The sequence below is a fragment of the Hemiscyllium ocellatum genome, chromosome 7, assembly GCF_020745735.1.
Source record: "Hemiscyllium ocellatum isolate sHemOce1 chromosome 7, sHemOce1.pat.X.cur, whole genome shotgun sequence".
Taxonomy (NCBI): Eukaryota; Metazoa; Chordata; class Chondrichthyes; order Orectolobiformes; family Hemiscylliidae; genus Hemiscyllium; species Hemiscyllium ocellatum.
The window spans coordinates 111,580,687-111,593,591 of record NC_083407.1 but is presented as its reverse complement, the minus strand read 5'-3'; the positions used below and the strand labels follow the sequence as shown (position 1 = coordinate 111,593,591).

The window sequence follows — 12,905 nt, the reverse complement described above, 5'->3', positions numbered from 1 at the left end:
GTCCTCAGGCTTGCAGTGTTTTCTGGCAATTTTATATAGAGTCATAGCATTTTACATTTCAGGAGGAGGCCATTCGATTTATCATTTCTGTTCTGGTTCCTGGATGAACTGCCAAGTCCCATTCTCCAGTGCTATCTCCATAGCCCTCTAATTTCATCACTTTCAAATATTTATCTAACAATACAATCCCTAAGTAATTTTAGAATTTTTGAACCATCTTTCCTGTGTTTTGTCCAGATAGGAATAAATGTTGTGATTTATGTATGCTTTCCTTAAATGCCTTACCGTTCCAATCCTTGTAGTAAGGTTAACCAATCCATCATTGCTAACTCGTCCCTCATGCCCATGTTTATTTACACTCACAGTGTAAGTTCCAGATTCAACTTCTTCACCCTTGATCTTGATGAAAAATTTTTCATTTTATCATTGCTCTTCCCAAAAAGACCCACATAACAAGATTGTTAATGAATCCTTTCCCATTGCACAATATCTCGTCTAGGGCAGCATGCTGTTTAGTTATTTTGGTTATTTATTGGTCCAGCAACATATTACATTTACACTCCAGGAAATCCTCCTCCCCAGTATTATTGGCAGTTTGGTTAGCCAATCTCTATATAGATTAAATTCACCCATGATTGCAGTTGTACTCTGATTCCATACTTTGATTTCCTATTGAATGTGTTCCTATTGTTTGGGGGTCTATAGACCAATCTTTGCTATTATTTGGGGGCCTATAAACCACCCTCACCAATGTTTTCGGCCCCTTGGTGTATCTTCTCTCCACTCATTACAGATTCCACATCATGATCTTTGATCCACTGCCATTCCTCGCTATTGCATTAATTTACTCCTCTACCAACAATGCTACCCCATCTTTGTTCCCTATTTATTGACTATTCCTAAATATTAACTACTCTGATGTTCAATTCCCATACTTGGTCTCCATAGGTCCATGTCTCAATGATTGCAATGATATTGGAATTGTGTATATCTATTTGGACTGTTAATTCATCTGCCTGATTGCAATGCTCTGTGTGTTAAGACATAAAACTTTAGACTAGTCTTTTTAACCTGATTAATCATCTTAGCTTTATTTTGCACCACAGCTCCAACTGACTTTTGCATTTATCCTGCCTCCCACTTTTGCTTCTTGCTTTCTTTCTGTCTTTCATTTCTGTTCTTGTTTTACCCTTCTCTGTTCCCTGTTCAGGTTCCCATCCCCCTGCCATTCTAGATTGAACTAACTCCAAGAGCACTAGCAAGCGGCACACTTGAGTCTCTGTCTGCCGAGATGCAACCCATCTGTTTGTGCTGGGCTCAGCTGCTGCAGAATTTGTCCCAATGTCCCAGAAATGTGAATTCCTACCCCACACCATTTCTTCAGCCACATATTCATTTGATATATCTTGTTATTTCGTTGCTTGTTAGCACGTATCACTGGTAATAATCCTGAGATTACTTTGAGGTCTTACTTTCTAATTTATTTCCTGCTAATTTAACTCTCGACGCTCAACCTGCAGGACCTCATACCTATTTTTACTTACATTGTTGGTATGAATATGTATAATAGCCAATAGATATTCACCTTTTCTCTTCAGAATTCCCTGCAGCCTCTCAGTGGCATCCTTGACACTGGCACCAATAAAGTAACATACCTTCAGGTAGAGTATTTCGTGGGTGGAGAACGCCTGCCAGTTGCCCTTACTAATAAATTCCCTATCACTGTAGTCCTGCAACTCTTCTTCCTGCCGGCTTGTGTACCATGGTGCGAGAGACCAGATTCTTTGGCTAGGCCTTGGATTTCCATCTAGATTTTTTAATAAAATGATTACATTTTGTCATGAATGAATTACAGTTACGTGGAACTTTAATGATCTATGTTCTTTAGTGTATGAGCAACTTTTGACTAAATGACAACCTTATTAATCATTAACAACTAGCCTGTATAATGAAAATTGTTCTTACAGCAAATACTAAAGGTGGATAGTGTTGTGATAATGTCACTGGACTAGTCATTTATGATTTCAGGTTTACAGTTTGGTAGTGTGTGTTTGAATCCCACCATGGCAAATGATGAAATTTGAATTCAATAGCAAGCTGTCTTAATGGTGACCATGAAATTACTGTGAATATTTATAAAGATCCATCTGATTCATTGATGTCCTTTAGGGAAGGAAATCTTCCAACTTTACCTGTTCTGGCCTATATATGGTTCTGACCAGTACCAGTGTGGTAAACTTCCAGTGCTTTTTGGGAAAGTGTAGAGATGGGCATTAAATGATGGCTTAGCCAGTGATGCCCACGTCCCATGGGTCAGTGTTTTAAAAAAGGTCAGAAGCAGAAGGGGTCCCAGAACTTAACCCTTGATTCTATTTAAGGTGGTCTCCTTTTACAGTTTTAAATGCAGTATAGAGGGAATAAGGAAACATGAGGTTAAGCCAGGGCTTTGCAATAGCCTGTTCTAAATATTTCTCATAAATTCTGAAAAAGTATCAGACAGTTATAAGGTCACAGAGATGTACAGCACGGAAATAGGCCCCTCTGTCCAACTCATCCATGCTAATCGGATATCCTAAATCCTAGTCCCATTTGCCAGCACTTGGCTTGCATCCCTATACACCCTTCCTTTTCATATACCCATCCAGATCCCTTTTAAAAGTTGCATTGACCAGCCTCCACCACTTCCTCTGTCAGCTCAGTCCATACATGCACCACTCTCTGTGCGAAAACATTGTCCCTTAGGTCCCTTTTTATTTTTTCTCCTCTCACCCCTAAACCTCTAGTACTGAACTCCCAATGAAAAAGACCTTGTCTATTTACCCTATTCATGCCCTTCATGATTTTATAAACCTCTATTAGATCACCCCTCAGCTTCTGATGCTCCACATTGAACATGAAGCATTCACTGTGTTTCTCTCTCCTCAAATGCAGCCAGATCTGCTAAGTTTCTACAGCACTTTCTGTTTTTTATTTCAAAATTTACAGCATCAGTAGCATTTTGTTTATTTTTCTCTTTGGATTCACATTTGCACATGCACTTATGCAGATAAAGAATTTACACAACCACAAATACCAAACATAGGACTATTGCCTCAGACAAAGTCTGCTTGAGTGTGCCACAACTATCACATTTTGATGTTCATTGATTATCTTTCATTGTGTATTCATAAGAGTCAGTGGCCACAAAAGATAATTCTTCAGAGTACTCTTTGTCACCCTGATCAACAGTGCAAGCATCACTGCAGTAACATGCACTTTGGAAGATGAATGTAGCAGACTTGAGGATCTGGCACTGAGTGAATGCATTGGTGATAATCCATAAGGAATAATAAAGCCCTGAGGGCCAAATGAATATAACAGTGATTCTCTGAGTTTTGGCAACATCATATTATGGTGAAATCGGCCTTTAGTTGCTGATTATTACAAAAGGAGAATCGTACTGATTATGGCACAGTCACTTATTTGATGCATCTGACAGGGTTAAGTGCAGAAAAAGGATGGGGGGGGGGGAGAAAATGAAACACAACTAATCCTTAGAAAAGGCAGGGAAGAAATATTCATTAGCGAGGCGTGTTTGCAAATTTGAAGATGACACCACATTAGGAGCCATTTTAGATTGTAAAAAACAAAATGGTCCAGAAGTTAAAAAGGGCATAGAATAAGTGAGTGGGCAAAAGTGGCACATGGAGTTGAAATGTGGGCTTGTGAGATCATCTACATTGAATACAAGAATTATGAAAATAATTATTTGATGCTGAGAAGCAATGGAGCAAAAAGATTTAGTTGTGTGATTATACAATTTGCTAAAAAGTAGTGGACAAGCACAACAGATAATTAAGTGTTGTCCTTTAATTCAGGGGCAGAGGTCAGAAGTTCTGCTTCAGCGATATGCAGTTGTGGTCTGATGATATCTCGATAAAGCTGGAATAGTTTCAGTGAAGTTTAACCTGACTGATTGAAGAACTTAAAAAGTTTAAATTATGTGAGTCACTTGCATAAACATGGATTGTAGATCCTGGAGATTATCACAAGTAGGACATTCGACCTCCAAACCTGCCCCAACATCATATAAGATCATAGCTCATCTGCCCCAGATCGCAACTCCTTTCTCATGGCAGCAGCTCCTTGTCCTCAATGACTCGATATTTCAAAAGTCCATCCGATCTCCACAACTCTCTTTGGTAGAGAATTCCAGACATTCGCTACCCTCTGAGAAAAGAAGTACCATGTCATTTCAGTTTTAAATGAATGTCTCCTTATTTTGCTAACTATGTCCCATAACTTGAGATTCCCCCACTAATGGAAAAATCCTCTCACCACTTACTCTGCAAAACCCCCTTAAAATGTTGTACATTTCAATAAGATTACATCCTTCATTCTTCCAAACTCTAATGAATAAAGGCCAAACCTTTTAGAAATTCTTGATAAGTGAAACCTTTCATCCCAGAAGTCAGCTTAATGAATCTCTTTTAAACTGCCTCCAATAACAGTATACCCTTACCTAAATGTAGAAGCCGAACTATAAACAGTTCTCCAGATGCAGCATCACCTATACAGTGTACATTTGTAAGAAGACTTCCCGATTTTGAAACTCCAACCCTGTAGCAATCAAGGTCTAAATTCCTTTTGCCTTCTTAATTACTTGCTACACCTACATGCTGATTTTGTGTTTCATGCACAATAACACCTCAGATCCCTCTGTGCTGAACTTTTTTCCTGAGTCTCTCTTCATTTAACTAATAGTCTGCTTTTTGATATTTCCTACCCATGACCTCATTCATTCCAGTATTGAATTCCATCTGCCAAGTTTTTTGTCCACTCATTCAACCTACCTATAATCCTTTGTGGATACCTTTTCTCCTCATCCCAATATGACCTCCCAACGATTTCTGAACCATCATCCAAGTCACTAATGGAGATGGTAAAGAATTGAGGCCCTAGGATTGATCATTGAAGCACTCCACCAATTACATCTTTCCAACTCGAGAAAGGCTCGTTAATCCTGGCTCTCTGTCTTCTGTGTTAGTCAATCCTCAACCCATTTGAATGCATTGCACTCAATGCAGTTATGCACTAACCTTTTATGTGGTACTTTATTGAATGCCTTCTGGAAATCTAAGTACACAACATCTACCAGTTGTCTTTTATCAACTCAACTTGTTTCCTCAAAGCACATTATCAAATTTGTCAGACATGATTTCACTTTCTCAAAACCATCTTGACAATGCAATGAGCATTTTTAAATATCCTGCTATTTCTTTCTTGATAATGAACTCTCGTACTTTTCCAATGTCAGAAGTTTGGCAAACTGGCCTTCAGTGTCCTGCCTTTTGTCTCTCTCCCTTCATGAATGGGGGCATCACATTTACAGTTTTTCGATCTGATGGAACCCTCTCAGAATCCAGAAAATTCTAGAATATTTAAACAAAGCCTTCACTATCTCAGTTGCTCTTCCTTTAAAGCACTTGGCCTGAGGAAAACAGGAATAGCTGCTGAAACTCAGTCAGTCTGGTAACATCTGTGGGAAGAAAGCAGAATTAACATGTTGAGTCCAGTGAGTTCAGAACTCTATGACAACTTGTCTGCTTTCTGCCCCATTAGCTTAACAAATACTTTGTCTATCTTGATAGAGATTGTTATAAGATTGTTCCTTCCATTAACACCTTGCTAATCTGTTATGTTTAGGATGTTTATAATGTTTTCTACCATGAAGACTGATGTAAAGTATTGATTTAAATTATCTGCTATTTTCCTATTTCCTATTAGGAATTCTTCAGTTGTATTGTCTAAGGGTCCCACACTCATTTTAGCTACACCCCTTATTTTTATACATCCATTGAAGCTGTTTGTTTTAATATTTCTTGCCAAGTTACTTTCATAATCCCTACTTGCCTGGATTGGTGCAGCTCTAACAGCACTGGACATCATCCACAAACATTCATTCCCTTTTACCACTGAGGCTCAGTAGCAGCAGTGTGTATGATCAACAATATGCACTACAGAAGTTCATCAAAAATCCTTTGACAGTACCTTCCAAACCTATTCATCTTGAAGGACAAAGGCAGCAGATACATGGGAACAACACCATCTGCAAGTTCCCTCCAAACTACTCACACTTAGAAATATATCACTGTTCCTCCACTGCCATTGGGTCAAAATCCTGGAATTCCCTCCCTAAGAGAGAAAGAAAATAACCATTTAAGAAATTGTTTTGCTGAAAGACGTTAAGAAGTGCAAAATATTGAATAGGAATTTAACACTTGGAAATTGTCTAAGTAATCAAACCAGAATATACAAGGAAAATGCCTCCTCAACTGAGAGTAGCTATGATACTCCCAGCTTGCAACCTCATACTCCCCATGGTTTATGACAAAGTGGAGGAATTTAATGATTGAGAAACAAAATGGCACTTTGATCTCACAACTGGCTGATCAAAAATTATATCTAAGGAATTTTGCTTCAAACTTTTCTTTTGTTGTCATTCTGATACTGCTTACTTCATGCCAACAAGATGGTGCTTGGCAGGTGAAAATCACCCCCTAAGTTTCAAAAAAGTAATTAATAAATAGAAAACCCAGCAGGTAGGAATTACTTGTAACAACAATGATGTTCTGAAGGAGGATTGCATAATTAATCCATTGCTGGATCAGTTAAAGTGCATCACTACTAATCCTGTTGTATATTAATTAAAGCAGACCTTTAAGTTAATCCTTTCTTAATTACCTTGCTCAACGTGGTAGTTGTTAGGTAATAAATACACACACAACAGTTTTAACTATGCCATTATTTAATTCATATGTGGTTGAGATTTTCTGCAGAGTGCATATTTTCATTTGTATCTGCAAATGGAAATTCACCCCACAGATGTGTGTATGTGAGATTGTGTTTAAGAATGTGCATGTATGTGTGCCTCTGTGTGTGTGAGTGTATATTGTCGTAGGACACCTGGCATCTCACATGAACCCAAGATCCCAGTTGAAGCTATCTTCATGGGTACTGAACTTGGCTATCAGCCTCTGCTAGGTGACTCAGTGCTGTTCTGTACCCGAAGGAGGACAGTCCCACAGGAGGATGGCCACCCAAAGATCCAAGGCCGAATGTCCCTGACCTCTGAAGTGTTGCCCAACACGGAAGGGAACGTCTCTGTCTGGCAATTGTTGCGAGGTGTCCATTCATCCAATGCCATAGCCTTCTGCTTGGTATCGCCAATGCAGCATGCCTCGGGGCATCCTTGCCTGCAGCATATGAGGTAGATTATGTTAGCCGAGTCAGATGAGTAACTGCTATAAACCATAACGACACCATGTATCCATGTTGACACTCTGACACATGTTGCAATGGTTGCCATGGTAGGGTAGTATGGTGTTGTGATGGACATTATCCTGAAAGTTGGGCAGTTGCTGTGAAGAAAGATCTGTTTAAGGTTTGGCAGTTGTTTAAAGGCGAGAAGTGGAGGTATAGGGAAGATCTTGGCAAGGTATTCATCCTGATCAATAATGTGGTACAGGCCACACACACACACACACACACACACATACATACAGACATACACACACGCACATACACATACATATACACATATATACACACACACATACACACACACATTCACACAAACATATACACACACATATACACACACGCACTTACACACACACATACACACACACACAAACACCCTCACACACACATACACACGCACACACACATACACGTACACACACATATACACACACAAACACACACATAAACACACATACACACACAAACACACACACACATACACACACATACACACATACACAGACACATACACACACAAACACATACACACACATAAATACATACACAGACACATACATACATGCACATACACATACACACACGCACATGCACACATACACATACACACACACATACCTACACATATACACACACATACACACACGCATACACACACGCACATACACACACATACAAATACATGTACACACACAAACACAGATACATACACACATATATACATACACACACGCATACACACACACATACACACATACATACACAGATAAACACACATGCACACACACAAACATACACACATCCATACACACACACGCACATACACACACACACACATACATACACACCCACGCATACACACATATACACACATACACATACATACATATATACACACACACACACACACACACACACATACACACACACACTTACACAGACGTCTATGGGGTGAATTAGCTTTTGCAGGTACATTCTATTTTATTCAAAATGCACACAATCTGTAGACAGTCAGTCCATGTGTTATTTTATAAATTTCATCTTTGGAAACAGAACTAACACAACACCAGGTTATCGTCCAACAGGTTTATTTGGAAGCATTAGCTTTCGAAGCGCTGTTCCTTCATCAGGTGGTTCAGCAGCGCTCTGAAAGCTAGTGCTTCCAATTAAACCTGTTGGACTATAACCTGGTGTTGTGTGATCTTTAACTTCATCAAAGTAGCCACTCTTAATTTTGTGTATATTCTCAAATAATGGTGGAGATCTTCAGAGCACGGTCCTATTTTCTCCTTACCTGATATATTCACACGCACACATTCCAGGAGATATCACTGGAAAGTAATCAAGGAAGACGCAGCTGATAAGTTTTTGCTCTTCCAAAGCCTGAGGCCAACTCAAGTACAGCCATCACAGAGGATCAAAGGGAATTAACTTTGAGCGACAATGGCAGCTTTAGGTTCTGAAAGCAGGTTGAATATGCACCCCGACAAGTCTGTGAAGTGCAACCAATAGAAACTAAACTTCAAATAAAGGGAGAATAATGGAAATCTGATATAAAAACCAAGTGCTAGGAATTCACAACTATATCTGACAGTTTATGTGGAGTGAAAAATTGAATTTACAATAATATTTTACAGAACTAGAACTCACTTTGCTGAGACTTACCAAGATGAGGTAATCTGGTGCCACTGTACAGAATCTTTGATTATCCAATGAAACTGACCATGAATTGAGATCTCACGATTCATCCCATCAGTGCTGTCTGAGAGTTGAGTACACTATACACAACAATGCTTTTGCAACTACACTGCAAAGCCTGATCAAGTACAATCCTTGATCTCATGTGTGTTTGATATTAGCCCCACAGCTCCTGAAGAGAATGCAAACGGGGAAAAGTCACGAATGTAATTGAGTGAAAGGGTTAACAATTTAAATTTACAGTCCCCTCTAATCATCTCTGACTGGCCGTGCTCCTCATCTGGCAATCCCGTGATCCCTTCAGTGCAGAAACTATTATCACTATGTCATTTAATTGGTAACTAATTGTCTGGAAAACCAAGCTACAGAAACAGTTAACAGTTTTGCTGAACTCAATGAAAGTTTAGAACAAAGGATCTGCCAAGGCGGGTGAGCCACTATCTGCAATAGTTCACTTCTGCCAACCCAGGAATGACTTTACCCAGCCTTTGAAACTACATTGTGTTGGGTGGAATTCAGAGCACTGTGGTTTGTAGTTTGCAATCAAAGTTTTCATTTGGATTTGGCACAATTACAAGATCTGCTTTATTTAAAAACCTGAAAGGTAAGCCAAGTTAACCATGGAAACAAAATAAACTGCTGGCTGTTTACTTCTTTGTTGCTAGCACGGTAATTTTTTTAATAGAGATTTGTCTTTGTGCTGCAGCTGAACCAAGGGAAAGGAAGGCGACTAATTCTACCTCTCCCAGCTCTGAGTGACTGTCAAAGCATCAGTCCTGATTCGGCCCAGGTATGTCAGATAAATGCCTTTACATTACATGTGAAATGTAATTTGTATTTACTAATTTCCGTAATTCATAGCACCCACATGAAGCAGTCAGCCAATCAACTTTCTCTTGAGTCTGGATGGTACTACTGTATGACCATATTTGCACACCATGTGGAGGTGCCAGCGTTGGACTGGGGTGGACAAAGTCAGAAGTCACATGACACCAGGTTATTTGAAATCACACAAGCTTTTGGACGCAACCCCTTTGTCAGGTGCAGTGACGCTAGCACCTGATGAAGGAGCAGCATTCCTAAAGCTCGTGTTTACAAGTGAGCCTGTTGATCTTTGACCTTGTCTATTCTATGTTTACTGTTTTTAAACCAGCAGACTAACATTAAGACCCTGTTCCCAGATGCATTAGAGGTGAAATTAAAAGCAGAAAGAGCTGAAAAAAACTCAGCAGTTCTGGCAGCATCTATGGAGAGAGAGTTAGCATTTCAAGTCTAAGCTGACTTTTGTCTTTGGTGAAATAACCAATGAGGCCAGTCAGTGCCACCAATGCGAGAAGTGTTCATACTGAATCAATAGCCAATCTTTCATTCCTGATGAAGGTCTCTTGCTTGAAATGTCGATCCTTTTGTTCCTTGGATGTTGCCTGACCTGCTGTGCTTTTCCAGCACCACACTCTCAACTCTGATCTCCAGCATCTGCAGTCTTCACTTTCTCCTAATCTTTCATCACGCCTCATCTTCTTTCCACTGAATTTCACAGAATAATTGTTCAAGATATTTTTGAAGACTTGCTTCCTCTTCTCATTTTCATCCAGTGTAAAACAATTTTTTGGTTGGTGTAAAATAACAAGTGGCCCAGGGAAAAGTCACCTGCCCCCTCACTATAACCATACTTTTAAACAAACCTAAAATCAGGTTAAATAGCCCCTGATGGGACATTGTCACATAAACATAATCAAATTATTAACAGAAACTTATAGAAGGTGAACAAAAAGTTACAAAATTAAAAGATCATCATCCCTAATGATGATGCACCTCAGCTCCTGCAGGGCCCATTTGTTTATAAAGGCTTCCAACATACCAGTGAATATCACATGTTTCCCCTCAATGGAAACTTAAGTGTGTGATAGAAGTGTAGGCAATCAAGCACAATGACCCGTCCATGTTAATAGCCGTTTTGGCCAGGCCCAGGAGCAGGCACTTGGGAAGGCCCTCCAGCCTATCCACCCCTCCCCGCAGGCGTGACCATTGATCAGGATCTTGAGTCTTGCTTAGTGAAAATGCACAAAGTACGTTTTATATGGACAAATCCAATAGATTTCACATTGTACGTTTTAAGTACTCTAATACGTTCTCTTCCGACAGCCTGTCTAAACAGAGTTACAGATTACAGAATCAGCTGCAGATTGTTAAATGGCTTACCTATGAACACACACTGGTAAAGGTCTGATCGGTTAGCAGGATTTTGTAAAATCAAATACTTCCCAGGACAATTTATTTATTTAAAGGCGATGGTGAAACATTACCAAGGCTAACATATTAGCTCTTAACTACATTTGTCCCAGACTCTTATTTTAACTTGTCTGCATAAGTGTATTTGCTTCGGGATTCTTCCATTTATCTTCTGAGCTATTTATTATTCACAACAAGTTGCGGTATGTAGTGTCGCTGTATCTCTGTTGTCCTTGCAATCAACATTTTGTGGGAATCAAGGAAGCCCTACAGCATCTCAGAGCTTCAAACCAATTAGTGGGCTGACAGTTTACAGCCTTGGCAGGATCACAAGAAAGGTGGCTGCTACTGAGGCTGTAAGGTGACAAAGAACATGCCCCCATGTTAGTGAGTGCTTGAAAACCGGCTAAGTTGTTTTTGTCTGGACTGAGACCAATCAGAGAAGCCTCAGCAATCAGACATACAAATCACACAAGCATTAGTATCAGAGCTGTAGAGGCAGACGTTTCATGGGCCACAGATTGTACAATAAGAAAAGCCTTCCCTTGGATCTATTATGGTTTATCTGTTGATCCCCCCATCCTTCGTGGGTGGGTGGCACAAATGGCCATTAACTAGCTAATTAATTGGGATAGTCAACACAGTTTCGTGAAGGGTAGGTTGCGCTTCACAAATCTTATTGAGTTCTTTGAGATGGTGACCAAACAGGTGCATGAGGGTAAAACAGGCAATGTGGTGAATATGGATTTCAGTAAGGCATTTGATAAGGTTCCCCATGGTAGGCTACTGCACAAAATGCAGAGGCTTGGGATTGAGGTTGATTTCGCCATTTGGATCAGAAATTGGCTACCTGAAAGAAGACAGAGGGTGTGGTTGATGGGAACTGTTCATCCTGGAGTTCAGTTACTAGGAGTATACCGCAAGGATCTGTTTTGGGGCCACTGCTGTTTGTCATTTTCAGATGAGGACATGAAAGGTTGGGTTAGTAAACTTGCAGATGTCACTAAGGTCAGTGGTGTTGTGGATAGTGCTCAAGGATGTTACAGAGATACGTAGATAAGCTGTAGAACTGGGCTGAGAGATGGCAAATGTGAGGCTGTTTTCGTTAGAGAGAAGAAGGTTGAGAGGTGACTTAATTGAAACACGTAAGATAATCAGAGGGTGACATAGGGTGGACAGTGAGAGCCTTTTTCCTCAGATAGTGTTGGCTAGCATGAGGGGACATAGCTTTAAATTGAGGGGTGATAGATATAGGACAGACGTCAGAGGTAGTTTCTTTACTCAGAGAGTAATAGGGGCGTACAACAGTAGCAGATTTGCCAAGTTTAAAGGCATTTAAATGGTCATTGGATAAACATATGGATGAAAATGGAATAGTGTAGGGTAGATAAGCTTCAGATTGGTTCCACAGGTCAGCGCCACATCAAGGGCCGAAGGGCCTGTACTGTGCAGTAATGTTCTATGTTCTATGAATTGTGGCAGTCTCTCGCTCTCTCTCTCTCTCTCTCTCTCTCTTTCTTTTCCTTCTTTCCTCCATTTTATCATTCCTCTTTCAGTGGCAGATGAAATTCAATGGCAAGAGATACGAGATATAAAGGATGTGGCAAGTAGGTAGAAAACAAAGGTACTACTTTAAAGGTTGTGCAGCAGCAGCAGACAGACCTGGATATGTA

At 40.0% G+C, this 12,905-nt stretch overlaps 1 protein-coding gene across 1 annotated transcript in view; it reads left to right on the top strand.

Moving 5' to 3' along the window:
* LOC132817597 (uncharacterized) overlaps positions 1–12,905 on the top strand; it is a 173,952-nt gene that overhangs the window by 23,626 nt on the left and 137,421 nt on the right. Inside the window, exon 2 of the mRNA XM_060828101.1 lies at positions 9,707–9,790. The gene's annotated coding sequence lies outside the window, so the exon portion shown is untranslated. The remainder of the gene's footprint in view (positions 1–9,706; positions 9,791–12,905) is intronic.